The sequence below is a fragment of the Scyliorhinus torazame genome, chromosome 24, assembly GCF_047496885.1.
Source record: "Scyliorhinus torazame isolate Kashiwa2021f chromosome 24, sScyTor2.1, whole genome shotgun sequence".
NCBI classification, from domain to species: Eukaryota; Metazoa; Chordata; class Chondrichthyes; order Carcharhiniformes; family Scyliorhinidae; genus Scyliorhinus; species Scyliorhinus torazame.
Window position 1 is genome coordinate 54,883,722 of NC_092730.1, and position 25,252 is coordinate 54,908,973.

General features: G+C 47.0%; 1 protein-coding gene and 5 non-coding genes across 6 annotated transcripts in view; 5 read left to right on the forward strand and 1 right to left on the reverse strand.

The window, feature by feature from the left end:
- LOC140400073 (histone H2B-like) overlaps positions 1–25,252 on the forward strand; it is a 240,427-nt gene that overhangs the window by 137,797 nt on the left and 77,378 nt on the right. The gene's annotated exons all lie outside the window — the stretch shown is intronic.
- Positions 4,910–4,981, forward strand: trnag-ucc (transfer RNA glycine (anticodon UCC)). The gene has a single exon. It is a non-coding gene; the product is annotated as a tRNA-Gly (tRNA).
- trnal-cag (transfer RNA leucine (anticodon CAG)) lies at positions 9,634–9,716 on the forward strand. Its single transcript has one exon. It is a non-coding gene; the product is annotated as a tRNA-Leu (tRNA).
- trnal-cag (transfer RNA leucine (anticodon CAG)) lies at positions 15,443–15,525 on the forward strand. Its single transcript has one exon. It is a non-coding gene; the product is annotated as a tRNA-Leu (tRNA).
- trnam-cau (transfer RNA methionine (anticodon CAU)) lies at positions 16,532–16,603 on the forward strand. Its single transcript has one exon. It is a non-coding gene; the product is annotated as a tRNA-Met (tRNA).
- trnas-gcu (transfer RNA serine (anticodon GCU)) lies at positions 20,407–20,481 on the reverse strand. Its single transcript has one exon. It is a non-coding gene; the product is annotated as a tRNA-Ser (tRNA).

Genomic DNA, 25,252 nt, shown 5'->3' on the forward strand with positions numbered 1-25,252 from the left:
GCAGTATCTGTTTGACTTGGATCAAGTATAGAATAATATATTATGTATCAATCGGTTCAATACAATTCTGTGGAGGAAATTCTAATGTCGTCAGGAAGACAGACAGAGTCATAGAGTCATAGAAGTTGGCAGCATGGAAAAAGCCCTTCGGCCCAGCTTGTCAATGCCGCCCAGTTTCTTTCACTAAGCTAGACCCACTTGTCCGCATTTGGCCCATATCCCTCTATACCCACCCTGCCCATGTAACTGTCTAACTGATTTTTAAAAGACAAAATGATAACCGCCTCCACCACTGCCTCTGGCAGCCCGTTCCAGATGCTCCTCAGTACCTTATTTATGCTCCTCATTATTTCATAGACCTCTATGACATCATCCATAAGCCTCCTACGCTCCAGGAAAAAAAGTGCCAGCCTATCCAGCCTCTACCTTTCACTCAGACCATCAAGTCCTGGTAGCATCCTTGTAAGCCACTTCTGCACTCTTTCTAGTTTAACAATATCCTTCGGAAAATAGGGTGACCAGAACTGAACACAATATTCCATGTGTGGTCTTACCAATGTCTTGTGCAACTTGAACAAGACGTCCCAACTCTTGTATTCAACATTTTGAGCTTAAAACCTCGCATTCCGAATGCCTTCTTCACCACCCTATCCACCTGCGACACTACCTTCAAGGAGCTGTGAACCTGTACTCCTAGATCTGTTTGTTCTGTAATTCTCCCCAACTCGCTACTAGTAACTGATTAGGTCAATCCCTGATTTGAGCTACCAAAATACATCACCTCACATTTATCCAAATTAAACTCCATCTGCCATTCATCGGCCCACTGGCCCAAGATGTTTAATAATGAGCTGAATCAACTGTTTTTTGTTCAGAGGGATGAAAGATTATCTCACTGGATTGGGAATCCAGAGGCCTGAAATACTCTTTGGGACAGGGAATAAATCTCACCATTCAAATTCACTGATTCAATAGATTTTCAGAGGCGTTGAAAGGGTGGATGCTGAGAGGTTGTTTCTCCATGTGGGAGAGTCTAGGACCAGAGGGAATGATCTCAGAGTAAGGGGCCGCCCAATTAAATCAGAAATGATGAGTAATTTGTTCTCTCAGAGTATAGTGTATCTGTGGAAACATTGTTTCTAAGCGAATACTTGTCGAGGCTGGGGAAGTTAATATGTGCAAGATTAAATCAGTAAGGGAATCAAGGATTATGGGGATAAGGCGGGAAAGTGGGTTTGAAGATTATATCAGGTCAATCATAACCTCTTTGAATGGTGGAGCAGACAGGATGGGCCGAATGGGCCACTTCTGCTCCTCCGTCTTACAGTGTAATGAGGTCACCTGATGGACTTGTTTTCACGGCTGGGCGGCCGGTTCCGGAAAGACAAAATCTGCCAGCAGTGCCCCAGATGAAGCTGGCGTCTGTTTTGGAGCTTCTGAAGCCGCAAATTTTCATGGTGCCAAACTCCTGCCCAAAGCTGGTGTCGTGATTTAAATCGATTATCAGACAGAGGATTAGGAATATCGGTATAGAGATTGGTGCAAGAAGATTCACTCCTCAGGCCTGTTGAACTCCGAATCTAAACTCCACCCTAGTTCCGGATACACTGAATGAATCATCAGGTCACCCTCAATAAGTGGCCCAACGCGGAGACGCAGGAAATTGATCATCGAGGAGGATGGATACAAACCCGCAGATGCAAAGCACAATGGATTAGCAGCGCATCACCGTCACCTCTCGGCCAACTCGCCAAATGACCTGACTTCACCAAACCACCTCATGGACCTTTAACATCTGCAACAACTAACGGAAGAAGGTTGTATTTGTCCATTGGTCCAGATGTGCAGCCAGTTGTGAAATGTTGGAAATATAGTCTCTGTCAGCAAATTACATTTCCAACATATCAGCTGAAGGATTGTTCTGAACGGACTGATGGGAAACACTTCAACACCATTGGAGTGGGCACGTGAGCAATAGGTCAGAAGGTGAGAGCATTGAGGGATAACTCACAGACTGTATCAGAGAGAGACCTCTCCTGTGGAAATGTGTTCTCTGCTTTGTTACTGTGTTCTCTGCTGTGAAACTGTGCTCTCTGCTGTGGGACTGTGCTCTCTGCTGTGGGACTGTGTTCTCTGCTGTGGGACTGTGTTCTCTGCCGTGAACTGTGCGCTCTGCTGAGAAACTGCAATCTCTCCAGTGGAAATGTACTCTCTGCTGTGAAACTGCTCTCTGCTGAGGAAACGTGGACCAGATGTGATGCAGCTGAGGATGCTGAGTGATGTAACGTGGACATGGTGAAGTTACTGGCCAGAAATTTCCGAATTCTATTTTTGCTTTTAATGGACAGCTACAATCCACGTGTTTATTCTCGGACACAACAATGAATAAAAATGAATCAGTGCTGAGCAGATTCTAACATCCCACACCTCCAGTTTGTTCTTATTGAGAACCCCGTCCTCGATGGAAGCTTTTGCTCTCCGAATCAGACCACCGCCTCCTGGGAATACAGCAGTGATACCTCCAAGATCTGATCAGTAACAGAATCACAGAATAATACAGTGTCCCCTTGTGACTGAGGGGAACAAGTGCTCCCTATCCGCCCTGTCTATACCTATCATAATCTTGTAGACCTCGATCAGTTCACCCCTCAGTCATCTCTGTCCCTGCGTGAGAGAGAAAACAAGCCTATCCAACCTCTCTTCATATCCTAACTGTTCCATCCCAAGCAACATCCTGCTGAATCACCTCTGCACCCCATCCAGTGCAGTCACATATTTCCTATAATGTGGTGACCAGAATTGCACACGGTACTCCAGCTGTGGCCTCACCAACATTCTATACAACTCCACCATGACCTCTCTGCTTTTGTAATCCATGCCCCGATTGATAAAGACAAATATCTCAAATGTCTTTTCCACCACCCTATTAACCTGCCCGTCTGCCTTCAGAGATCTCTGGACAAACACTCCAAGGTCCGTTTGTTCCTCAGGACTTCCCAGTGTCAGGCCATTCACATTAATCCTATAATAATAATATTATATTCTTTATTGTCACAAATAGGATTATATTAACACTGCAATGAAGTTATTGCGAAAACCCCCTACCAAATGATCACATCTAAGTTTTCAGCGTTAAATTCCATCAGCCACTTTTCTGCCCATTTGACCATCCCGTCTGTATCTTCCTGTAACTCAAGACACTCAACCGGACTGTGAGCTTGAAACTCAGTGAAAGGATTTCACCCCCCTCTCGGAATCTGATCACCAGCTCAATCCCAACATTCAGCTTGGGTGGGCAGACAAGACAACGTCCTTCCCGCAGCTCTCCCAGCACAGACTGGATAATATCCCAAACTCGTATCCTGCTAGTGTCACATTGCTCCACCACCTTGTTCTCTTCACAAAACGCCAGGAATCTCAGACCAATTCTTCAGACCTTTGATTCGCTCTTCAAACAACATCTTGTCCCTGATTAAGTTCATCCTGGGAAGAGGTGCTCGGTATTCCGAGTTTCTCTGCAGCATCCGGTTGCTGTTGATGAACCAAAAGAGGCCTCACGCCTGAAAGAAAGCCTCTCTCACAGCCCTGTGAGCATGTCTCCATTAGACGGTGCAGTCAATACCTGCAGGGTAGATAACAATGGAGAGAAGTGTGAGCAATTTCAGCGTCACAATTCTCTGGACACAGAGCATTCAAAATATTATATTATTGAAAATACTGAACTGATCCTCTGGGAGCAGGACTCAAGTCAAAGGGGAAAATCCAGTGGGTTTCTAGTGGAAAGATTTAACAACTGGTTGATGGCAGCTGAAATCAGTACTTGCGTTACAATCTCTGTAGATATTCTACTGAATTTAACCCTGCAAAAGGCATATTTTCCGACTAGAAATCCAACACATTTCCCCCTGTTGTGGAGGAAGTTCTCAATCGCACAGGTGGTCAAACGGAATAAGGCTGGGCTGGGACTTGAGTCCAGATTTTTCTTTAGGGAACAGACACTTTAACGGATTAAGCTACAGAGTCTGAGGATGTTCAGCTAATCACAAGGGAATGCTGGAAATACTGTACGGATCTGTAGTATCTGTGAAAAGAGAAATAGTTACCATTTCAGATCCTGACCTTTCGTTGGAACGACCTGTTCCTCTCTCCACAGAAGCTGCCGGATCAGCTGAATATTTCCAGCATTTTCTGTCTTTGTTTCAGATTTGCAGCATCCGCAGTATTTTGCTTTTGGGCTAAAGGACAATGAGTTGCCTTTCCTGCTCTGAGGGTTATTGAAGGTTTATCTGGCTTTGATTGTCGCTGATTCGGCAAAACATTTACAATCTATCATTAATTGACCGTGAGAATGGGCGGTGAGGGGATTCTGGAACCGCTGGAAGTCCATATGGTGTATGTACACACACAGTGCTGTTAGGGAGGGGTACCAGGTTTGGATGTTGCCTCGCGGAGGAAAAGTCACTTTCAGTAGTGGGTTTCGAGCCCTGACCTCCAGAGGGGACTGCGACCTGAACTCGGCCATCCTGACGTATTTGAAAGGTTAGGTGCGTTTGGGCCGAAATCGGGTGCTCTTTCCGAGGGTCGGTACCGGTTCCATGGGCCGAATGGCCTCCTTCTGCACTGGAGGCAATCTATGATTACTTAAACAGGGTGAAAATGACAGCATCAGGACACAGGTACGAGTTAAGGTCTCAGGCCAGAGTAAGTGTCCTATGTAATGACACATAGAAAGTACATTTATTGTGGACTGGTGCCATCTCCTGGCTGAACAGGAGCCGTGCGACACGGACACTTTCATTCAGGAGCATTTTAAATTGGAGTGAAATAACTTACGCAAAGTAAGTACTTGATACGAAACAGTTAATCAAACTGATCTAAAGAACCAAAAGGACACGTCTATAGTCAGTGAGCGATGGTGGTATAGTGGTGAGCATAGCTGCCTTCCAAGTAGTTGACCCGGATTCGATTCCCGGCCATCGCAATAATAAATTGGGAATTTTTGCGCCTCTTCCTGAGTTTCAAACTGAGGAAGAGAAAGTTTCTCACTCAGAATTTATACGCAAATACAGCGGGGAATGAAATAAGTACTTATCGTTTTTTAACGTGGTTTCAATGAGGACAGTGTTTGACTATCCCCCCGCCCCCCCCCCCCCCCGCCACCCCCCCCCCCCCCGCCCCCCGCGCCAGCCTTCAAACAAAAGTTAAAAATAACAGCATTTTTACTTCATCTTTGATGCACGATCAATTGCACAAATACTAAAGTTGTGGACAACTGTGGCTTTATTACAGTCAGATGCGAGGCCTCCTGCTGCAGCTGGCGAAATGGCAGGGCACTGGAGGGCATGCATATTTATCCAGTTCTCACTGGGCGGAGCCAGTCGGCAGGAGCTACCGGCGAACCTGTAGTGCAGGTCCTATCTTACATCTCCTATTACAGTGGATCACCACATTCACCCTCTGTTAAAAATGAGTCCGGCGGGGGTGACATGAAAGTATATACAATTATTGGAATTATGTACAGTGGTAGGGAAAGAAAAGTCCATGTTGACGGTCCGGAGTCCGTCAAAGGCTCAGCTGGTCCGGTGCTTTGGTGCTTCGTTGGGATCGGCGTAATGGTGGCGACGAAGTCGGTGCTGGCGGTGGTGGAGGTGGCACCGATGGCGGTGGTGGCGGTGCTGATGCTGGCCAGTCATCGGGGAACTCCGGGAGCGTGCAGAAGTCCTCTTCGTCCTCTTGTGCGGAAAAGGTGAGGGGGTCTGGTGGGTCAATATTGGCGGCGCGGTGAGAGGTGGGGGGGGGGGGCGGGGAGGCGCATTGGTGGGGGGGGGGGGGGTATTGGGGTGGAACTTGACGGTGCCAGGTCCCTGAGTGAGACAGTATCTTGGCGGCCGTCGGGAAACTCAACGTCGGCATATTGAGGGTTGGCGTGAAGCAGGTGAACCCTGTCCACCAAGGGGTCCGCCTTGTGGAGTCGGAGGTGCCTACGGAGAAGGACCAGTCCTGGAGCAGCGAGCCAAGTAGGGTGCGACACACCAGATGTGGACTTCCTGGGGAAGGTAAAAACACGTTCATGGGGTGTGTTATTAGTGGTGGTGCACAATAGTGACCGGATGGAGTGCAGAGTGTCAAAGAGGACCTCCTGCCAGCGAGAGGCTGGGAGGTTCCTGGACCATAGGGCCAGCGGGACGGCCCTCAAACTGTCCCATTCACCTGTTCTACTTGCCCGTTTCCCCGGGGGTTGTAGCTGGTCATCCTACCGGAGGCTATACCCCTGCTGAGCAGGACGTGACGCAGCTCATCGCTCATGAATGAGGATCCCCTGTCACTGTGGATGTAGGCAGGGAAACCGAACAGCGAAGATGGTGCTGAGGGCCTTGATGACGGTGGCAGACGTCATATCGGGGCATGGGATGGTGAAGGGGAATCTGGAGTACGCATCGATCACACTGAGAATATGGTGTTATGGTCGGTGGAGGGGAGGGGCCCTTTGAAATCCACCCTGAGGCGTTCAAATGAGTGGGAAGCCTTCACCAGGCGTGCACAGTCTGGCCGGTAGAAGTGCGGCTTGCACTCCGCACAGACCTGGCAGACCCTGGTCACTGTCCTTACTTCCTCGACGGAGTAGGGCAGATTGTGAGCTTTGACCAGATGGTACAATCGGGTGACCTCCGGGTGACAAAGGCTGTTGTGTAGGGCCCAGAGTTGGTCCTCATGTGCGCTGGCACATGTACCTCGGGAGAGGGCGTCTGGAGGCTCGTTGAGTTTACCGGGGCGATACAAGATCTCGTAATTATAGGTGGAGAGCTCGATTCTCCACCGCAAGATTTTATCATTTTTGATCTTGCCCCGCTGTGTGTTATTGAACAATAAGGCTACCGACCGTTGGTCCGTAAGGAGAGTGAATCTCTTACCTGCCAGGTAATGCCTCCAATGCCGCTTCAAACAGCTTCAACGATAGCTTGAGCCTCCTTCTCGACGGATGAGTGTCGAATTTCAGAGGAATGAAGGGTGCGGGGAAAGAATGCCACGGGTCTGCCTGCCTGGTTAAGGGTGGCAGCCAGGGCGACGTCTGAAGTGTCGCTTTCTACTTGGAAAAGCAGTGACTCATCCACTGCGCGCAACCCAGCCTTGGCGATGTCTGCTCTGATGCGGACGAAAGCATGTTGTGTCTCGGCCGCAACGGGGAATTGGATGGACTGAATGAGTGGGCGGGCCTTGTCGGCATAGTTTGGGACCCACTGAGCGTGGTAGGAAAAGAAGCCCTGGCAGTGTTTGAGGGCCTTGGGGAAGTTCCATGAAGGGGCGCATGCGCTCGGGGTCGGGCCCGAGAAGACCATTTTGGACTACATAGCCGAGAATGGCTAACCGGGTCATGCTGAACACACACTTCTCTTTGTTGTAGGTCAGGTTGAGATGGGTGGCAGTGCGGAGGAATTTATCGAGGTTGGCATCGTGGTCCTGCTGGTCATGGCCGCAGATGGTGACATTTTATAAGTACGGAAAGGTGGCCCACAAACCGTACTGGTCGACCACTTGGTCCATCTCTTTTTGGAAGACCGAGATCCCATTTGTGATACTGAACCCTAAGGAAGTGGTTGAGGCGACTGTCCCCCTCGAGGGCAGTGTATGGCCGGTCCGACTTCCAGGTGGGGAGCTGTAGGAAGCAGCCATCCGGTGAAATGGAAAACACCAGCCTCCTCCGCAGCTCCGCATCTCCGGCAACCTTGGCGCCAATTGGAAAACCTTCAAGCAAAAGTTCCTCCTGTACATCGAGGCATCCGACCTCGAAGCAGCATCGGATGCCAGGAAGGTCACATTATTTCTCTCCACCGTGGGGGACCACGCCATCCACATCTACAACTCCCTTACGTTCGCTGCCGGCGAAGACAAAACAAAATTCAAAACAGTCCTGCTGAAGTTTGACAGCCACTGCGACACTGAGGTGAATGAGAGCTTTGAATGGTACTTTTTCCAGCAGAGGCTTCAGGGTAAGAACGAACCTTTTCAGTCCTTCGTGACCCATCTCCGCATCCTAGCGCAGTCATGTAACTATGACTCGATGGTTAATTCCATGATCCGGGATCAGATCGTTTTCGGGGTCCACTCCGATTCCATTCGGCAGCAGCTCCTGAAAGTCAAACAGTTGACCCTCTCAGTTGCTATCGAGACATGCGTTATCCATGAGCATGCTAAGAATCGTTACTCCCACATCAGGGCGGCAGAAACTGCAAAACTGGCCTCCCACGAGGCGGAACGGGTGCAGGCCATTGTTCAAATGCAGGGCCTGAGCATCGAGGAGAGTGGTCACTTTGTGCGCTTTTCCCAGGTCCCTGCGCAGGTGCGCCATGACCGAGTGGACGATGAGGCCGAAAACACGACTGCACAGGTGCGTACGTCGACCGACCGTACTGCGCATGCGCGATGGCGCACGGAATGCCCTGCCATCGGCGTCATGACATCTCCGAATTGTGGCTCCACCCACTTAAAGCGGAAATGTCCGGCAAAAGTACGCCGGTGTCTACAGTGTGGCAAGCTTGGCCACTATGCAGCCCTTTGCAGATCTGCTCCACCGCTCAGCAGCCAGCGATCCCAGCTGCGGCGCAGAAGTGTCCGCTCAATACAACAAGGCATGCCAGATTCCGATCCCGACAGCCCAACAGACCCTGATGCTGAGTGCGTCAGGTCCCCATACCGGGTGGGCATCATAACTACACATGCACTGCCTTCCACCACAACGAGAAACGCCTCTCGATCCTCAGTTTGGATCGACGGGTGGTGTGCTGTCCACACAATTAATGAAATGAAAACGAAATGAAATGAAATGAGACAAGGCTTGCACCCGATTCAAACTTCACACCGGCGCATCAGCGAACCTCATCTCAAAATCCGGCCTCGACACCATGCGCGCCAGACCAAGCATTATTCCACCGGCATGCCAGTTCCTTGACTACAATGGCAATGCCATAGCTGCCAGTGGTTCCTGTCAACTTGGGGTATCCAACAAGGCGACACGGCAACACTGTGGTTTGAAATCGTCGGGCCTGGCAGAGCGTCCCTGCTCGGTGCTCGAGCTCCTGAACCTGGTTCAGCGAGTCCACGCCACGTCATCATCACCGGCGACGGCCTCGCCAGCAAGTTGCAAGCCTATTTATATTCTCACTCACACCAAACGGAAACAAGTCGCTATTTGTCAGCAGCACACCTGCCTTCTTCTTTATTAGTAGCAAAGTTTTGCTTTCCGTCTGATCCGCTCCTTGTTTTTCAGCTAACCACAGTACAGTCTGTGAACTTGTCTGTGAGAGCAGCACGGGAAGCAACTGTGGAGAGAGATTGCAGTCGCCAGAATGCAACTCTCCAAATGGACACATCACGTCGTTCAGATCTTAGACTTTCAATACCTTCGTCTGAGGAACAGGTGGAGCGGGAAATCGGACCTTGTTGATTAGAGCAAACTGATCAATGCAGCAATGAGAAGCTCCTGAACCACCAGCGGTTTGGACAAGGATGGCACTCAGCTGCAGGAATCTGGCAGGGGTTCAAAAGTAGGAAGAGCATATCTTGTTTGAAATGAAATAACGATGAAGATAGACTTTAAGTCGATTTGTGCACGGATCTTAGTTTCGACGACGACGCATCAGGATGGCCGAGCGGTCTAAGGCGCTGCGTTCAGAGCGCAGTCTTTTCTGGAGGCGTGGGTTCGAATCTCACTCCTGATGTTGCCTTTTACTCCACGAGGTTAAATTTCTCCAGCCAGATTTTCAACCTCAGGAAGATCCAATACCTCCCTATCAATGGAAAAGCGTTGGTCTCAGGACATGAGATTTCTGCTTAAATATGCACAGCAAGACCCCACCAGCAAAAGCCCAGTTCATGACTCGATAATCTGCTTCAGTGACTCTGGTTGAGGAATTAATATTGATGCCAAGAGAAGGGTAAAATTCAACAAAGAACAAAGAAATGTACAGCACAGGAACAGGCCCTTCGGCCCTCCAAGCCCGTGCCGACCATACTGCCCGACTGAACTACAATCTTCTACACTTCCTGGGTCCGTATCCTTCTATTCCCATCCTTTTCATATATTTGTCAAGATGCCCCTTAAATGTCCCTATCGTCCCTGCTTCCACCACCTCCTCCGGTAGCGAGTTCCAGGCACCCACTACCCTCTGCGTAAAAAACTTGCCTCGTACATCTACTCTAAACCTTGCCCCTCTCACCTTAAACCTATGCCCCCTAGTAATTGACCCCTCTACCCTGGAGAAAAGCCTCTGACTATCCACTCTGTCTATGCCCCTCATAATTTTGTATACCTCTATCAGGTCGCCCCTCAACCTCCTTCGTTCCAGTGAGAACAAACCGAGTTTATTCAATCGCTCCTCATAGCTCATGCCCTCCATACCAGGCAACATTCTGGTAAACCTCTTCTGCACCCTCTCTAAAGCCTCCACATCCTTCTGGTAGTGTGGCGACCAGAATTGAACACTATACTCCAAGTGTGGCCTAACTAAGGTTCTATACAGCTGCAACATGACTTGCCAATTCTTATACTCAATGCCCCGGCCAATGAAGGCAAGCATGCCGTATGCCTTCTTGATTACCTTCTCCACCTGTGTTTCCCCTTTCAATGACCTGTGGACCTGTACTCCTAGATCTCTTTGACTTTCAATACTCTTGAGGGTTCAACCATTCACTGTATATTCCCTACCTGCATTAGACCTTCCAAAATGCATTACCTCACATTTGTCCGGATTAAACTCCATCTGCCATCTCTCCGCCCAAGTCTCCAGACAATCTAAATCCTGCTGTATCCTCAGACAGTCCTCATCGCTATCCGCAATTCCACCAACCTTTGTGTCGTCTGCAAACTTACTAATTAGACCAGTTACATTTTCCTCCAAATCATTTATATATACTACAAAGAGCAAAGGTCCCAGCAGTGATCCCTGTGGAACACCGCTGGTCACAGCCCTCCAATTAGAAAAGAATCCCTCCATTGCTACTCTCTGCCTTCTATGGCCTAGCCAGTTCTGTGTCCACCTTGCCAGCTCACCCCTGATCCCGTGTGACTTCACCTTTTGTACTAGTCTACCATGAGGGACCTTGTCAAAGGCCTTACTGAAGTCCATATAGACAACATCTACTGCCCTACCTGCATCAATCATCTTAGTGACCTCCTCGAAAAACTCTATCAAGTTAGTGAGACACGACCTCCCCTTCACAAAACCGTGCTGCCTCTCACTAATACGTCCATTTGCTTCCAAATGGGAGTAGATCCTGTCTCGAAGAATTCTCTCCAGTAATTTCCCTACCACTGAAGTAAGGCTCACCGGCCTGTAGTTCCCGGGATTATCCTTGCTACCCTTCTTAAACAGAGGAACAACATTGGCTAGTCTCCAGTCCTCCGGGACATCCCCTGAAGACAGCGAGGATCCAAAGATTTCTGTCAAGGCCTCAGCAATTTCCTCTCCAGCCTCCTTCAGCATTCTGGGGTAGATCCCATCTAGCCCTGGGGACTTATCTACCTTAATATTTTTGAAGACACCCAACAACTCGTCTTTTTGGATCACAATGTGACCCAGGCTATCTACACCCCCTTCTCCAGACTCAACATCTACCAATTCCTTCTCTTTGGTGAATACTGATGCAAAGTATTCATTTAGTACCTCGCCCATTTCCTCTGGCTCCACAGATAGATTCCCTTGCCTATCCTTCAGTGGGCCAACCCTTTCCCTGGCTACCCTCTTGCTTTTTATGTACGTGTAAAAAGCCTTGGGATTTTCCTTAACCCTATTTGCCAATGACTTTTCGTGACCCCTTCTAGCCCTCCTGACTCCTTGCTTAAGTTCCTTCCTACTTTCCTTATATGCCACATAGAAGAGAATTCGTCTTCTCTTGTAAATAGTCTGGCAGGTTGGATTGTTCACATCCGTCCAAGTGGGGAAGTTGGGGACTCGGTTTCTATTGTGATTCATTGCTCGAGAAAGCTTTATTTCCTTATTGGCCCCCTGTGAGTTATTACTGGATATCATTATATATCTATATTGCCCCTCTATGGGGTACTGCTGGATAACGTTTCCCGAACAGCTTTGACTAAGGGTCATCTGGACTCGAAACGTCAGCTCATTTCTCTCCCTCCAGATGCTGTCAGATATGCTGAGACTTTGAAGCATTTTCTCTATGGTTCCCTGTGTGTGAGCTTTACAATGTTGTAATGTGTCATGCTGTCTCTATCATTCTTGGGACTAATGTCGGGATGAGACTGCAAGAAGGTTTCTGATAGGTATTTGCTGCAAAGCAAACAGGAACGTGTGTTATATGTTTATTTTTGGCGTGAGGGAGAATGTAAATAGCAGAGAATACCCTCGATTCCTCGACCTCGGGCTAATAGCCCTGCACGCTTCCGCTGCGCACTCTGCTCCTTAAACCAGGAGCTACAACATTACTGCCCTGCGGTAACCACACAACTATTCACTGCCTCATTTTTTTCTTTCAACAAGAACACACGTTTGAGCACACTGATTCTGGTCAGCATAGTTCAGACAATTCAGTTTCGTGCTGAATGGTTGTTCTGTGAAGGTGATGTGATTTCTTCTGTGACGTTGTTCTGATGGGAAAGTGGGGAGTGACTGGAATCACCTTTAAAAAATGAAGTACGGGGCGGCAGTTTCATCTCTCTGGGAACATTGATCACGCTGTTACAGACTTCCTCAAACTTTGCCTCAAATCCGACCACAAAAGTGATAAGCACCGAGCAGAGTGGCGCAGCGGAAGCGTGCTGGGCCTATAACGCATATGTCGATGGATCGAAACCATTCTCTGGTATTCATATTCTCAATCACACCAAACAGAAACAAGTTGCTATTTGTCAACAGCACATCTGCCTTTTTCTTTATTAGTACCAAAGTTTTGCTTTCAGTCTGATCCGCTCTTTGACACCTGTTCTTCAGCGAGCCACAGTACAGTCGAGGTGACTAAGTTGAATTCTCCCAGAACACTCTTCTGCCGCCTCCACTGGATGAACGTTCACCTGATTGGACACTGGAGGGGTTCTTCGGCTACTTGTCTGTGAAAGCAGCACCGGAAGCAGCTGTGGAAAGAGATTGCAGTTTCCAGAACGCAACTCTCCAATTGGGTACTTCACGTCCTCAGATGTTAGACTTTCAATACCTTCGTCTGAGGAACAGGGAGAGCGGAAAATCGGACCTTCTTGATTAGAGAAAACTGATCAATGCAGCAATGAGAAGCTCCTTAAACACCAGCGGTTTGGACAAGAATGGCACTCAGATACAGGACTCTGGCTGGGGTTCAAAAGTAGGGAAAGCATGTCTTGTTTGAAATGTAATAAAGATGAAGACAGACTTTATTCGATTTGTGCACGGATCTTAATTCCTGCGTCAATGCATCTGGATGGCCGAGCGGTCTGAGGCGCAGCGTTCAGGTCGCAGTCTTTTCTGGAGGCGTGGGTTCAAATCGCACTCCTGATATTGTCTTTTACTCCACGAGGTTAAATTTCTCCAGCAAGATTTTCAAACTCAGGAAGATCCAATACCTCCCTTTCAATGAAAAAGCGTTGGTCTCAGGACATGAGATTCCCGCTTAAATACGCACAGCAAGACCCCACCGGCAATTTCATGTCTCGATAATCTGCTTCAGTGACTCAGGTTGAGGAATTAATATTGATCCCAAGAGAAGGGTAAAAGTCGTCTTCATCTTGTAAATAGTCTGGCAGGTTGGATTGTTCACATCCGTCCAAGAGGGGAAGTTGGGGACTCGGTTTCTATTGTGATTCATTGCTCGATAAAGCTTTATTTCCTTATTGGCCCCCTGTGAGTTATTACTGGATATCGTTCTATATCTATATTGCCCCTCTGTGGGGTACTACTGGATAACGTTTCCGGTGCAGCTTTGACTCAGGGTCACCTGGACACGAAACGTCAGCTCATTTCTCTCCCTCCAGATGCTGTCAGATCTGCTGAGACTTTAAAGCATTTTCTCTGTGGTTCCCTATGTGTGAGCTTTACAATGTTGTAATGTGTCATGCTGTCTCTTTCATTCTTGGGACTAATATCGGGATGAGACTGCAAGAAAGTTTCTGATAGGTATTTGCTGCAAAGCAAACAGGAACGTGTGTTATGTTTACTTTTGGCGTGAGGGAGAATGCAAATAGCAGAGAATACCCTCGATTCCTCGACCTCGGGCGAATGGTCCAGCACGATTCCGCTGCGGCACTCTGCTCCATAAACCAGGAGCTACAACATCACTGCCCTGCGGTAGCCATACAATTATTCACTGCCTCATTTTTTTGTTTCAACAAGAACACACGTTTGAGCACACTGATTCTGGTCAGCATAGTTCAGATAATTTACTTTCGTGCTGAATGGTTGTTATGTGAAGGTGATGTGATTTCTTCTGTGCCGTTGTTCTGTTGGGAAAGTGGGGAGTGACTGGAATCACCTTCATAAGATGAAGTTCGGGGCGGCAGTTTCATCTCTCTGGGAACATTGATCACGCAGTTACAGACTTCCTCAAACTTTACCTCAATACCGACCACAAAAATAACGAGCACCGAGCAGAGTGGCGCAGCGGAAGCGTGCTCGTATGGATCGAAAACATCCTCTGTTTTTCATGTTCTCCTTCCTCAGGTGAATGCAGAGGTCTGTTCCAGAAACACAGATATAGACAAATTCAAAGATACAAAACTTTTGTCTATATCTGTGCTTCTGGAACAGACCTCTGCATTCACCCGAGGAAGGAGCAGCGCTCCGAAAGCTAGTGACATCGAAACAAACCCGTTGGACTTTAACCTGGAGTTGTAAGACTTCGAACTGTGCTCACCCCAGTCCAACGCCGGCATCTCCACATCATTCACATTCTCAATCACACCAAACGGAAACAAGTTGCTATTTGTCAGCAGCACATCTGCCTTTTTCTTTATTGGTACCAAAGTATTGCTTTCAATCTGATCCACTCTTTGACACCTGTTCTTCAGCTAGCCACAGTACAGTCGAGGTGACTAAGTTGAATTCTCCCAGAACACTCTTCTCCCGCCTCTACTGGATGAACGTTCACCTGATTGGACACTGGAGGGGTTCTTCGGCTACTTGTCTGTGAGAGCAGCACCGGAAGCAGCTGTGGAGAGAGATTGCAGTCGCCAGAATGCAACTCTCCAATTGGATACTTCACATCGCTCAGATCCTAGACTTTCAATACATTCGTCTGAGGAACAGGTAGAGCGGGAAATCGGACCTTATTGATTCGAGCAAACTGATCAATGCAGCAATGAGAAGCTCCTTAACCTCCAGCGGTTTGGACAAGGATGTCACTCAGATACAGGACTCAGGCTGGGGTTCAAAAGTAGGAAAAGCATATCTTGTTTGAAATGAAATGACGATGAAGATTGAATTTAAGTCGATTTGTGCACGGATCTTAGTTTCGGCGTCAACGCATCAGAATGGCCGAGCGGTCTAAGGCGCTGCGTTCAGGTCGCAGTCTCTTCTGGAGGCGTGGGTTCGAATCCCACTCCTGATATTGCCTTTTGCTCCACGAGGTTAAATTTCTCCAGCAAGATTTTCAAACTCAGGAAGATCCAATACCTCCCTTTCAATGGAAAAGCTTTGGTCTCAGGACATGAGATTCCCGCTTAAATACGCACAGCAAGACACCACCGGCAAAAGCCCAGTAAATAGTCTGGCAGGTTGGATTGTTCACATCCGTCCAAGAGGGGAAGTTGGGAACTCGGTTTCTATTGTGATTCATTGCTCGATAAAGCTTTATTTCCTTATTGGCCCCCTGTGAGTTATTACTGGATATCGTTATATATCTATATTGCCCCTCTGTGGGGTACTGCTGGATAACGTTTCCCGAGCAGCTTTGACTAAGGGTCACCTGGACACGAAACGTCAGCTCATTTCTCTCCCTCCAGATGCTGTCAGATCTGCTGAGACTTTAAAGCATTTTCTCTGTGGTTCCCTATGTGTGAGCTTTACAATGTTGTAATGTGTCATGCTGTCTCCTTCATTCTTGGGACTAATGTCGGGATGAGACTGCAAGAAAGTTTCTGATAGGTATTTGCTGCAAAGCAAACAGGAACGTGTGTTATGTTTACTTTTGGTGTGAGGGAGAATGTAAATAGCAGAGAATAGCCTCGATTCCTCGACCTCTGGCTAATAGCCCAGCACGCTTCCGCTGCGGCACTCTGCTCCTTTAACCAGGAGCTACAACATTACTGCCCTGCGGTAACCACCCAACTATTCACTGCCTCATTTTTTTCTTTCAAAAAGAACACACGTTTGAGCTCACTGATTCTGGTCAGCACAGTTCAGATAATTCAGTTTCGTGCGGAATGGTTGTTCTGTGAAGGTGATGTGATTTCTTCTGTGACGTTGTTCTGATGGGAAAGTGGGGAGTGACTGCAATCACCTTTATAAAATGAAGTTCGGGGCAGCAGTTTCATCTATCTGGGAACATTGATCACGCTGTTACAGACTTCCTCAAACTTTGCCTCAAGTCCGACCACAAAAAAAAAAGAGCACCGAGCAGAGTGGCGCAGCGGAAGCGTGCTGGGCCCATAACCCAGAGGTCGATGGATCGAAACCATCCTCTGCTATTCATATTCTCAATCACACCAAACGGAAACAAGTTGCTATTTGTCAGCAGCACATCTGCCTTTTTCTTTATTAGTATCAAAGTTTTGCTTTCAGTCTGATCCACTCTTTCACACCTGTTCTTCAGCTAACCACAGTACAGTCGCGGTGACTAAGTTGACTTCTCCCAGAACACTCTTCTGCCGCCTCTACTGGATTAACGTTCACCTGATTGGACACTGGAGGGGTTCTTCGGCTGCCTGTCTGTGAGAGCAGCACCGGAAGCAGCTGTGGAGAGTTATTGCAGTCGCCAGAATGCAACTCTCCAATTAGATACTTCACGTCGCTCAGATCGTAGACTTTCAATACCTTCGTCTGAGGAACAGGTAGAGCGGGAATTCGGACCTTGTTGATTAGAGCAAACTGATGACTGCAGCAATGGGAAGCTCCTTAACCTCCAGCGGTTTGGACAAGGATGGCACTCAGCGACAGGAGTCTGGCTGGGGTTCAAAAGTAGGAAAAGCATATCTTGTTTGAAATGAAATAACGATGAAGATAGACTTTAAGTCGATTTGTGCACGGATCTTAGTGTCGGCGACAACGGATCAGGATGGCCGAGCGGGTTGGAGTTTCTTCTGGAGGCGATGGTTCGAATCCGACTCTTGATATTGTCTTTTCCTCCACGAGGTTAAATTTCTCCAGCAAGATTTTCAACCTCAGGAAGATCCATTACCTCCCTTTCAATAGAAAAGCGTTGGTCTCAGGACATGAAATTCCAGCTTAAATACGCACAGCAAGACCCCACCGGCAAAAGCCCAGCTCATGACTCGATAATCTGCTTCGGTGAGTCTGGTTGAGGAATTCATGTTGATCCCAAGAGAAGGGTAAAATTCGTCTTCTCTTGTAAATAGTCTGGCAGGTTGGATTGTTCACATCCGTCCAAGAGGGGAAGTTGGGGACTCGGTTTCTATTGTGATTCATTGCTCGATAAAGCTTTATTTCCTTATTGGCCCCCTGTGAGTCGATTCCTCGACCTCGACCGCGAATAGCTCAACCACGTGCGGACTGGCGCAGCGGGAGCGTGGTGGGCCCATAGCCCAGCAGTCGATGGACCAAAACCATCGTCTGCTATTTGTATTCGCACTCACACCAAAAGCAAACAAGTCGCTATCACCCAGCAGCACATCTGCCTTTTTCTTTATTAGTATCAACATTTTCCTTTCAGTATGATCTGCTCCTTGACACCTGTTCTTCAGCTACCCACAGTATAGTCGAGGTGACTAAGTTGACTTCTCCCAGAACACTCTTCCGCCGCCTCTACTGGATGAAATTTCACCTGTTTGGACACTGGAGGGGTTCTTCGGCTGTGAAAGCAGCACCGGAAGCAGCTGTGGAGAGAGATTCCAGTCGCCATGATGCATCTCTCCAATTGGATACTTCACGTCGCTCAGATCTTCGTCTCTCAATACCTTCGTGTGAGGAACAGGATATAATGAAAAAATATATCATTTGAACCATGAATGTGAACCTGGAAAAGACTGAGATTTTAAATGAAAGGGAAAGGTCCCACAAAGGGTTAACAGCCGCAGGTTGTTTAAAATACAGATAGCTTCGCAGCCGTTAAAGAAAACAGATATGGACAACTCAACCTGGTTTTAAAGTTAAAAAGACATTCAATCAATTTAAAATCTTAAGTTATATAAACGGGAACAGTATTTCACACTTCCCGAGAAGTGCATTATTTTACTGAACAATTAAAAAAGGAACAACCAGGATCTTAGGTTTAAATTGGGGGAGAAGGTTAAGCGGGAAACCTTGCTGACGCCACTTAAATATGAGACAACTGCTTTCCAGCTAAGAAACACATGAGGTGGCACGTTTATCCCATAATTTACACATTTTTGACGTTAAAAATCTTTTAGCAAATAATCAGGTCATAGGGTACAGGTCCAAGCCAGATAAGGTTAGAAATATAGGGGGCGACCTGCCGTTGACACCAGCTGACCAGTGGAAGTGCAGAGGCGAACTGCTTCGTTGGACACGAGTTCATATCCAGTATTTAGACTGAGAAAAAACATCACTAAAGACAGATATCAGGAAAGTTGCTGACGAAGCAACAAATAAATGTATTACCTGCCAAACAAAAGTATTACATGTCAAGCAGAATAAGCTAGTTCAACGACAGGGAGCTTGCATTAGCTACAGTCGGCAAGCAACAGTTACATTTCAATAAATGCCATGTAGAAACTAAGGCTGCGCAAAGGGCTATATAATACCTAATAATTCAGCAGCCAGCTCTCATAGCTGCCCTCGGTCATGGGAAGGACTGAACACGGAAGCCGAGCAGAACAGCGAATCCATCAGGAAAAAAACAAAAGTTACAGGAGATAATTGTCAAGGCAGACTTGAAGGTCTAACAACTGACCAGGAAGATGCAAAGAAAAGATCTTATTACTTTTCTGTAAAAACAGTGATTACATCTTTTAATTTGAAATTAAAACGAACTTAAATTGATAACCTGAAAGAGTGTTTATTAGAAAGTTTACTTTACTCTACTTAGAAAAGCCGGACCCGTGAGTGAAGCACCTGAGTGGAAAGTAAACAGAATCTTCTCTGAAGACATGGGTTATGCCGTGGGATAACATGAAACACTGGTTTGACCCGAATAGCGCCCACCTAAGTCTGCATAGGAGTCAGGGAGTGAGAATCCCTGTTCATCATTTAGAATATCTTGACCCTTTTCTGGTACAGGGGGAATTCTAAGAATAGTGGTGAGGTTTTAACTTCATGGCGCGCAACGTGGAGGGCTAGAATATTAGACGTTTCTGGGTAAAGCGATGCTAGAATATTAGAAGTTTCTAGTTAAGCAGGTGGAGGTTTGAATATTAGAAATTTCTAACCTACACAGGGAATGGAATATTAGACGATTCTAGTTCCCAAATAATTGTTAGAATATTAGAAGTTTCTAACTGGCACAATCAACCGCGATAGAATGGCGGGGCAGACTCGATGGGTCTAATGGCTTAATTCTGCTCCTATATTTTATGAACTTATCTTTTGCGCGACTTCGTGAGTTGGAAACTGTTCCTTCTCCTCAGTTTGAAACTCACGAAGTCGCACAAAAGATAAGTTCATAAAATATAGGAGCAGAATTAAGCCATTAGACCCATCGAGTCTGAGTTTCAAACTGAGGAGAAGGAACAGTTTCCAACTCAGAATTTATGCGCAATTAGGGCAGGGAGTGAAAAGTAACTTTCTCAGCTTTTTATTATTTGGTTTCACCATGGACAGTGTTCGACTATTCACCGCCCGCCAAGCCCTTAATCAAAAGCTAAAAATCACAGCCTTTTTTCTGTATCCTCATGAAGTGGACGAAACAGAGACACAACAGACACGTTACAGACAAGAATGGGATTTGAATCAACGTGTGCAGAGTACAATGGATTATTGTGCATCACCTTAACCACGTGGTACAACCCCTTTAATTCATGGAATTTTAATATCTGATCTTGTCACAGACAAGTAGCCGAAGCACCCCACCAATGTACAATCAGGAGGACGTTCATCCACGAGAGGTGGCAGAAGGTAATAATGGGAGAAGTGAACCCGGTAACCTCGATTGCTCAGTGGGTAGCCGAAGAAGAATTGGTGGCAATGTGGAGTTAAGCCCCAAACACGTCTGCCGCCGTTCGTGCCTCCGTTCGTCCCTCCTCTAACCCAACTCGATGCAAGTGGCCTGACAACTTGGAATAGTTTGTCACATCAGTGATTGCAGATCCATCGTGTAAAAATGAATCCCACTTCCGAGAAACAATGGGCGAAAAATCGACGAGGATGGGATTCGAACCCACGTGCTCAATGGATTAGCAGTCCATCGCCTTAATCACTCGGCCACCTCGTCGCACAAATCTGTGCGTCAATACGTCTTAAGTCGTTTTGCATCCATGAACTGATGGCAATTAATTGCCTCTTTCTATTCAACCAGGTATGCCACGGGGGAGATGCAGTGGTGGTGGTATAGTGGTGAGCATCGCTGCTTTTGAAACCATTGACTCCGGTTCGATTCCCGGCCATCGCAGTAGTAGTTGAATCGGGTGTTTTTGCGCGACATCCTGAGTTTCAAACTGAGGAAGACTGGTCAACTGTTTCTCATTCAGAATTTATGCGGATTATTTAAGTGAGGTGTTTAAGATGCGAAAAGGTGTAGATATTGTAGACGTGGAGTTGATGTTACCTGTTGTGGGGTAGTCTAAAACGAGAGGTCATCATCTTAGAATATGAGGCTGCAAATTTAAAAAAGAAAAACTACTTCTCCCAAAGGGTTGTAATTCTGTGGAATTCACTTCCTCAGAGTGTGGTGGATGCAGGACAGTGAGAAAGTTAAGGAGGACTTAGAGATACTTTTATTGGTAATGAGTTGAATGGTTCTGGAGAACGGGCAGGACGGTGGTGTTGAGGCCATTATGTTTGATCAGGCAAGATCACATGGAAGGTTTTACGCCCAAGAGGCTAAATTGCATATCCCAGCTCCAATGTTATGTGTTCTCGGGAGGAGGTGTTCTGGCTGATATCTCAATCGATCTCTTGTTCCGTAACATTTCAGGTAGCAGATGATGAACATTTCAGTCATGATCGAATGGCGGGCAGACTCGATGGGTCGAATGGCGTAATACTGCTCATCTATCTGATGAATCTATCGTTTGCGCCGCTTCATGACTTTCAAACTGAGGGAAATAAATAGTTTCCCACTCAGAATGTGTGCGCAATTATGGGGGGGAGTGAATTAAGTAACTTTCTCGTCATTTTCTAAAGTGGTTTCAATATGGAAAGTGTTCGATTATTCACAACTCCAAGCCCCAAACACTAAAAATCACAGCATTTTTCCGTCACCCTCATGAAGTGGATCAAACAGAGACACAACAGATACGTTACAGACGAGGATTGGATTCGAACTCAAGTGCGCAGAGCACAAACGTTTCTTAGGCATCCCCTTAACCACGTGGTACAACTCCTTTACTTCATGGAACTTTAATATCTGACCTTCTCACAGACAAGTGACCGAAGCAACCCTCCAGTACACAAACAGGAGGATGTTCATCCAGGAGAGGTGGCAGAAGGTAATTATGGGAGAAGTCAACCCGGTATCCTCGACTGTACTGTGGGTAGCCGAAGAAGAACTGGTGTCAAAGAGTGGTTAAGCCCCAAACCCGTCTGCCTCCGTTCCACCGTCCTCAAACCCAACTCGATGCAATCTGGCCTGATAACTTGGAATAGATTGTCACATCAGTGATTGCATATCCATCTTGGAAAAAGGAGGCCTACTTCCGAGAAAAGTGGATTTAAAATCAACGAGCATGGAACTCGAACACACGTGTGTAGGGCACAATGGATTGGTAGTCCATCGCCTTAACCACTCGGGCACCTCGTTCCACAAGTGCACATGTCAATATGCCATAATTCGTTTTGCATCCATGAACTGATTGAATGTATCTGCCTCCTTCTATTCCACCTGGTGTTCAAAATTGGAAATGCAGCGACGGTGGGAGAGTGGTGAGCAAAGTTTTCTTCCAAGCAGTTGTCCCTGTTCGATTCCCGGCCATTGAATCGGATGTTATCGTGCGACATCGTGAGTTTCAAACTGAGGAAGACTGGCCAACAGTTTCACACTCAGAATCTATGCGCAATTATCTAATTGAGGTGTATCAGGTGCCAAAAGGTATGGAAAAAGTTGACGTGGAGCTGTTGCTTTCTCTTGTGGGGCATTCTAAAAGGCGAGGTCATGATCTTAGAATAAGAGATTGCAATGTGAAAAAAGATTTGAGTAAAAACTACTTATTCCAAAGGGTTTATGATTCTGTAGAATTCGGTACCCCAGATTGCGTTGGATGCAGGGAGAGTGAGTAAATTTAAGGAGGTGGTAGAGAGAGTTTTATTGGGAAGGAGTTGAAGCGTTACGGAGAACGGGAAGACGGTGGAGTTGAGGCCAGGATGGGATCAGCCAAGATCCTATGGAAGGTGTTAGGCTCAGGAGGCTAAATTGCATCCTCCCGCTCCGAGATCATGCGTTCTAGGGAGAAGGTGTTCCTGCTGATATCGCAATCGACCTCTTCATCTGTAACATTGTAGGTCGCAGATGGGGAAGATATCAGCCATGATAGAATGGCTGGGCAGACTCGATGGGTCTAATGGCTGAAGTCTGCTTCTTTATTTCATGAACTTACCTTTTGCCCGACTTTGTGAGTTTCAAAATCAGAGGAAGAAACAGTTTCCAACTCAGAATTTATACGCAATTAGGTCAGGGAGTGAAATAAGTAACTTTCTCACCTTTTTATAATGTGGTTTCAACATAGACAGTGTTCGCCGAATTCACCACCCGCCAAGCCCGTGAACCAAAGCAAAAAATCACAGCATTTGTTCTTCATGCTCATGAAGTGGACCAAACAGAGACACAACAGACACATTACAGACGAGGATGGGATTTGAATCCACGTGTGCAGAGTACAATGGATTATTGTGCGTCTCCTTAACCACATGATACAACTCATTTACTTCAATGGAATTTTTATATGCGATCTTATTACAGGCAAGTAGCCAAAGAACCCCTCCAGTCTACAAACAGGAGTAGGTTCATCCTGGAGAGGTGGCTGAAGAGAATTATGGGAGACGCCATCCCGGTAACCTCAACTGTACTGTGGGTCGCTGAAGAACTGGTGTCACGGTGCGGTTCCACTGACAACGTATCCACAGGCACATATAGTGACGAAGACTGACAGGTTCAGATTGTCTCTTACACTCTCACACATTACCCGAGAGTGACAGGAATCCCCCATTTACAAACGGGACCAGAGAAGGGCAGAGAGAATGCACGTCACTCCCACATACAATATGTTGACGGCTTCAACACAACCAAAATATAAGAAAAGATCATCACCACATATTATCTTCTTCGAAACCCCGCCGTCCCAACTTTAATATAATAAAAACAATTTTTATCAGTTGTGTCTCACTCTAATCTGTGAACTTCGCTCTACCAGGGTGTGTTGACATCTACTGGCCACGACACAGAACCGCAACAGAGCGGGGGAGATTCACATGAACTGTCGGTGATAGAATGTGACCGGGTGGACGGCGAGGTGTTAGATGTATGTAAAATTTAAACAATCTATATTCATGCATTTCCCAATGGAATTGGTGGAATTTGGAAGTGTTTATCTTGAGGATCAATTGAGCAGAGACTTTAAAGCATTTTATCTGTGGTTCCCTCTGTGTGAGCTTTGCAATGTTGTACTGTGTCATGCTGTCTCCTTCATTCCTGGGACGAGACTGCAAGAAGGATTCTGAAAGGTATTTGCTGCAAAGCAAACAGGAACGTGCGTTATGTTTTCTTTTCGTGTCAGGGGGAATGTAAATAGCAGAGAATAGCCAGGATTCCCTGACGTCGGGCTAATGCCCCAGCACGCTTCCGCTGCGGCACTCTGATCCTTAAACAAGGAGCTACGATTTTACTGCCCTGCGGTAGCCACACAGCTATTCACTTCCTCATTTTTTTGTTTCAACAAGAACACACGTTTGAGCACACTGATTCTGGTCAGCACAGTTCAGATAATTTACTTTCGTGCTGAATGGTTGTTCTGTGAAGGGGATGTGATTTATTCTGTGACGTTGTTCTGATGAGAAAGTGGGGAATGACTGGAATCACCTTCATAGAAGGAAGTTCGGGACGGCAGTTTCACCTCTCTGGGAAGATTGATCACGCTCTTACTGATTTCTTCAAGCTTTGCTTCAAGTCCGACCCCAGAGAAAATCAACTACGAACAAAGTGGCGCAGCGAACGTATGCTGGACCCCAAACCCAGAAGTCGATGGATCGAAACCATTCTCCGCTATTAATATTCTCACTCACACCAAACAGAAACAAGTCGCTGTTTGTCAGCAGCACATCTACCTTTTTCTTTATCAGTAACAACGTTGAGCTTACAGTCTGATCCGCTCTTTGACACCTGTTCTTCAGCTACCCACAGTATAGTCGAGGTGACTAAGTTGACTTCTCCCAGAACACTCTTCTGGCGCCTCTCCTGGATGAACGTTCTCCTGTTTGGACACAGGAGGCATTCTTCGGCTCCTTGTCGGTGGAAACAGCACCGGAAGCAGCTGTGGAGAGAGATTCCATTCGCCGGAATGCAACTCTCCAATTGGATACTTCACGTCGCTCAGGACTTAGGCTCTCAATATCTTCGAGTGAGGAACAGGTAGAGCGGGAATTCGGTCCTGGTTGATTGGAGCAAACTGATCAATGCAGCAATGAGGAGCTCCTTATCCCCCAGCGGCTTGGACAAGGATGGCACTCAGATACAGGATTATGGCTGGTGTTCAAAAGTAGGATAAGCATATCTTGTTTGAAATGAAATGATGATGAACACAGAATTTGAGTCGATTTGTGCACGGATCTTAGTTTCGGCGACAACGCATCAGGGTGACCGAGCGGTCAAAGCCGCTGAAGTTCAGGTCGCAGTCTCTTATGGAAGCGTGGATACGAATCCCACTCCTGATATTGACCTTTCTCCCACGCGGTTAAATTTCTCCAGCGAGATTTTCAACCTCACGATTGTCCAATACCTTCCTTTCAATGGAAAAGCGTTGGTCTCAGGACATGAGATTCCTGCTCAGATACGC